The sequence below is a fragment of the Chrysochloris asiatica genome, unplaced genomic scaffold (assembly GCF_000296735.1).
Source record: "Chrysochloris asiatica unplaced genomic scaffold, ChrAsi1.0 scaffold00336, whole genome shotgun sequence".
NCBI classification, from domain to species: Eukaryota; Metazoa; Chordata; class Mammalia; order Afrosoricida; family Chrysochloridae; genus Chrysochloris; species Chrysochloris asiatica.
Window position 1 is genome coordinate 2,060,025 of NW_006408854.1, and position 6,000 is coordinate 2,066,024.

Sequence of the window (6,000 nt, forward strand, 5' to 3'; positions counted from 1 at the left end):
TGGATTGGTATTTGCCATTTTGAATCAGAAAATAACATAATCTATTCTGCTGGGAATGACAAACTTAAAAGGAATATCACACTCAATGTCAAAAAGACTATTTGAAGATCTATCTTGAAATAAAACTGTGTCAGTGAGAAGATAAGATTCATATGCTTCTAAGGCAGACCAGTTAATACAACTATTACTTAGATTGACTCACCGCCACTAATGCCATAGTTAAGGAAATTGAGCATTTTTACCAACTTCTGAAGACTGAAAATGATCAAATATGCAATCAAGATGTCTTGACAAGTACTGATGGTTGTCATGTAAAAATACAAAGTGTAAAATAGTTAAACATGAGAATTAAAAAAAATAAATTTGCATGCCCATCTAAATTTCCCTGGGAACATATTTTCAGGCAAACTCTCAGCAAAAATGTGGATCTCTAAAAGAAAGAGAAAAAAACACGTCATTTTTCATTTCATTGTTGAAAAGGGACTTTTAGAGATGAGTCAGCTTGGTCCTTGAAGACAGGTTGATTAGTGGTGACCTCACCTGATCTCATAAAAAGTTATTATTTATTAGCTTAAAATACTATCAAGATATATTCTTAATTATTTATACTGATTAGAGACATCATACTTAAAGAATACTTTCAATATATTAACAAAACTTAATGAATTCAGAACAAACATGCAACATTTTTCTGCCTTCTTTGTGCATCTTCTCTACTTTTGAGTTTGATTGGTTTCTTGGAAATTTCAAGCAAAGTAGGATTCTGAGTTTTCGAAAGTTGGAACATCTCAATCAATCTTCACATTCATTTATTCAACAAATGCCAGTAAATGAAAGCAACACAGCCTTGGGAATAAAATAGTGGACAAACAGAAAAGGCCCTTGTTTATGTGGGTCTATAAACTCTAGTATATAGAAATAGACAATTTAAAAATTCAGAAAAATGTTTACTGTGTCATATAATGATATATACACTGGAGAAGAAATTAGCCAGAAGATAGATTGTTATTGTTAAGTATCATCGACCCTGTATAAGATTGCTAAGGAGTGACTGGTGAATTTGAAATGCCAATCTTGCAGTTTAAATGACCACTGTTTATCTTACACCAACTAAAAAATACAGCAGTAGTTACAAGAATAGACCTAATTATGTTCTGGCTAACATAGTAGTTTCTCATGTTTGAATACACACTTATCGACCATCCTCACTTATTGACTATCTTGTTAACTGGCATTTTGCGTATATGTCAACAGTAAAAAATCTACTATCCAACTATTTTGCACAATAATGATGTGCTTCAATGTAAAGAAAGCAAAAATCCTCACAGTTTGACCAATAAATAACATCATGATAAATGGAGAAAAGATTGAAGTTATCAAAAACTTCATTTTTCAGCAGTCAAGAAATCAAAACACATATTGCATTAGACAAATGTGCTACACAAGACCTCTCTGAAGTGTTCAAGAACAAAGATTAACAGCTTGAAAAATAAGGTGCACCTAATCCAACCCATGGCATCTTCAATAACCTCATACACCTGTAAAAGTTGAACAATGAATAAGGAAGACCATAGAATAACTGATGCATTTGAGTTATGGTGTAGGGGGAAATTATTAAAAGTAAGATGGACAGCCAGAAGAACAAACAAATTTGTGTTGAAAGAAGTACTCGTTAGAAGCGAGGATGGCCAAGACGTCATCTGTCATACTTTGGACATGTTGTCAGCAGGAACCAGTCCCTGGTAAAGTTCAGGGTCAGTCACTGGGTGAGATGGATTGATACAGTGGCAGCAACAAGTGGTCTCAAGCGTAACAACAAGTGTAGGGTTGGCGAAGGACTGGGCATTGTTTTTGTTCTGTTGTGTATGAGTGTACTATGAGTTGGAACCAACTCAACAGCATCTAAAAACAACAAGAACTAGCGATAACATATGCTGAATATAATTTGACAGTTACATGATATTGTAGTCATACTCCATTTTGTGATCTGATGTGGTATTCCTCCATTTTCACATAATGTTTTTCCCTTAATGACCTGGTCTTTGGAATCTAATCATGTAGATAAGAAGTGGTTTTTATTGTTGTTGTTAAGTGCTATTGAGTTGGTCCCAACTCATAGCTATACTGTGTAGAGTTGAGGAGCATCTGGTAGATTTGAACTACTGACCTTGTAGTTTACAGTCTAGTGCTGCTCCTACAGTGCCACAACAGGGTGCACATCTATTTATGACTCTCAAATACTTATAATAGAATGAAATATGGAGTGATACATTTAAAATACCTAGTTGTGTATTTTTATATTATAAATCAAATTATTTAAAATATGTTGTTGTTGTTATTAAGTGCCATCGAGTCAGTACTGATACATAGTGAGTGACCTTGTATAGGGTTTCCAAGGAGAAGCTGGTTGGTTTGAACCACTGATCTTGTGGTTCAAACCAGCCATTCGGTCCAGTACTTTATCCCGCAGCACAACACCAGGACACTATATATTATATGAGCTTTTCTTTGCAAATTTTAATGGTGATCTCAATTTATAGTGTCAAATTATGATGCATTATATGCTTTATGTTTACATTGCTCTAAAGTAAAATTGGCTTTTGTTGACTCTACAAAATGCAGAATATAATAATTTGGTCCCATTCTCACATGTATATTTAATTCTTATAGTACCAGTTTATATTAAGAGCTATGTGGATCTTTTGATTCTTCCCATTACGACTTGCTGAGATTCAATGCAAGACTGTTTTTGTTTCAAATTAAGATTACTTAGAACAGACTAGAACCAAAGTACTTGGTTAGATAGTCATTTCCCAGCAATCTGGTCACATTGCATAGATCTTTTATAAACACACTAGAAACTTCAGTACTTTCCATTACTTGAAATCCCTTGTAGCTTGCCTCCAAACTTTCCAAAACTAATCAATCTCACCAAAACCAAAAACCCAAACAAAATAGAACTGCTCATAGGACTTTCTTGAATTTTATCTTGACCAAGAAATAATGGTGGTACCACGGAGTGGCTTCCAACCACCAATCTTTTGGCTAATAGTCTTACACCAGCCAGAGACTTTCAGTGGTCTCAAAAACACTGAAAACACTTCAAAAAAAAAAAATCTTTTTATTGTGATTTGAGTAAAGGTTTACAGAGAAGATCATCAAGTTTACATTCAACAAATCATTTACTTTGTTTCATCATAATGATTGCAATCCCCTCCATGTAACAACAGTTATTTTACCTCTTCCCTGTGCTTCTTATTTCCATTCCCACCCTCCTTCCCAACCCTTCTGAACTTTGTCCTTAGTCACCCTTTTGATCTTGAATGGTTATGCATTCCATGGTGAGCACACCTTACTAGTGTTGCTGTTCCCCCTGTATGGCTATCTACTGCTGGAATTAAAATTGCACCATAAAGGTAAGTTCTGTTCTGGACCTGAACTATGGCTGTGGCCATAGACTCAATTTCCTTCAATCTTTTTCTGAACAGTACGTCTGGTCTTTTTATCATTTTGAGTTTTGTTCCACCTTTTCTCCCACTCTATCCAGAACCTCTAATGTGATCCCTTTCAGAGCAGTTGGTAGTGGTATCCAGGCACCGTCTAGTTCTTCTGGTCTTAGACTTATGGAGACTGATGTTCACACGGTCCATTAGTCCATTGGACTAATTGATCCAAGCATCTTTAATTTTCCAATCACTCTTCTTTCCTCCATACATGAAGAGACCAATCATTGCACCTTAGATATTCCCTAATGAGCTTCTTAAGATCCCAAGCACTACTTAGAGAAGTCAGATGTAGAACACTGTCTTGCCAATTAACCGTGATGTCCTCTGAGACTATGGTTCTAAGCTCCCAAGCCCAGAAACTTGCTTCCTCAAGATGTTTGGTAATGTCTACGAAGTTGTCATAATTTTGCCTCCTATTCCTATCATCTTTACCACATTCACAGGTATGTTAGCAGCAAGGTAAATACCCATGTACAAATGTTGTTGTTTTAGAGCCACCGAGTTGATTCTGACTTGTAGCCATGCTATATAGGGTTTCCAAGGAACAGCTGGTGAATTCGAACCACCAACCTTGTGGTTCAAACCGACTTTGTGATCCAGTGCTTTGTCTCTCAGAATCACATCGGGACTCCTGAAAAGTCCATTAGAATTCCATTTTACATTCTTCCTACAACTAAAGCCACATCCATGTTTCCTTTCCTTTTTACCTCATAGCTAGATGAAGAAACAAGGAAAGGAAACAGGGACATGTGCTGGTAAATGTTTAGCAACTGTCTCTCTAAGGGGAAGACTTGGTTTGCAGTGTATGCTGACTTCTGTAATCAACATGACGTCTCTGAATGTAGAATTGGAAAGAAATGTTCACAACTGTTTCTTATGAGTCAATTTGAACCACTGCTCTATCACATCACTAATACAACATACACCTTTGCATCCCACTTGAAGGCACACAAAATTTGACCTTTGAAAACTTTTGGTTAACTTTTTAAAGTAGCTTTCTGAGTTGAAGTAAAAAGATTGGACATAAGATATTTGGATTTGAGATCTACTTCATATACAAATTTGTCAAGGTCCAGTCTTCTTAAATATTCATGACAATGACTAATATTAATTTTACACCCTGAAAAACAGAAGTAAAGCATTTTTTAAAAATACAAATGCTTAATATTTAAATCCACCAACTATATTCAGAATCAAAAATAAAATGTTATTTTCATTAAAAGATAAAAACCTTATGAAATTTTGTTCTTGGCATCCTTATATGGAAATGCTAGCCAGTTTACTTACTATCAGCTGGCCAGTACATGATTAATATGAAAAGTATTATAAACATAGCAATATTTAATTAAGATGACCTTGGATTATCTCCATTATTGAAAGATGAAATTGTGTCTTTCTTGAAGATAATTCATAATAAACTATTTTGAAAATTTTAATAAAATCCCCAATAAAAAGTATTTTTAAAAAATATGGCAAAAAAATACTAGAAATAGCAACATTTTTAAACCCCTAAAATATTACACAATACATTAAGTTATAGTTCATGCTTCCAAACTATGTATGATATCATATTGATAATTTTTGCCAGTATAAAATTGTTATTCTTGACCTTCCAACTACAGTGTCAGTATATACCAAGAAAAGCACAGAGAGTTGACAGTGGCTTTTTGAAAAGCCTTGCTGACACTATTGTTGTTAGATGCCATTGAGGTCATCCCACCTCATAGCAACCCTATGCATAACAGAACAAAACTGGAGAGCCTGCAATGTCCTCACAATTGTTGCTACACTTGAGTCTATTGTTGGAGCCACTGGTTCACTCAATTTGGTTAGGGGGTCTTTCAGTGCCTAACCATTCAGAAGTCTGACTCTCCTTCTTCCTACTCTCTCTTCATCTCGAAGCTCAGTTGAAATTTGTCCACCATGGGTGACACGTGGTATTTAAAGTACTAGTGGCATAGCTTCCAGCATCATGGTAACAAGCAAGCCACCACAGTACTACAAACTGATAGACAAGTGTTGGAAGTGTTGCTGATAGTAGCATGCAAACACAACGAATAGATGTAAGCATAAGGAATAAATATATACAGAATATTGCATTGCTGACCAGGCAATGAAGCTATTCAGATATTCTTCATTCAGTACTATACTTATTATGGAATCTTGGTATGGTGTTGTAGAAAAACACTGTACAACTAACCTCATGGTAAGCAATTTAAACTTACCAGTCAGTCCTTTGAGACACTATGCAGACTCACTATGAGCTGGAACCTACTTGACAGCACTTAACAATAACATACTCACTAGAGTATTAATGCTTTTGAGTTATTGTGTTGGAGGAGAATATTGAAAGTCCCATGGTCTTCCAAAAGACCAAACAGATCTGTGTTGGAAAAAGTGCAGCCAGAGTGCTCCTTGGAGGCCAGGATGGCCAAACTTTGTCTCTCATATTTTGGACATATTTTCAGGATGGACCAGTTGCTGGCGAAGGATA

General features: G+C 35.5%; 1 pseudogene; it reads left to right on the forward strand.

The window, feature by feature from the left end:
* Positions 1 to 3,823: 3,823 nt before the first annotated feature.
* LOC102841956 overlaps positions 3,824 to 6,000 on the forward strand; it is an 11,995-nt pseudogene continuing 9,818 nt past the window's right edge.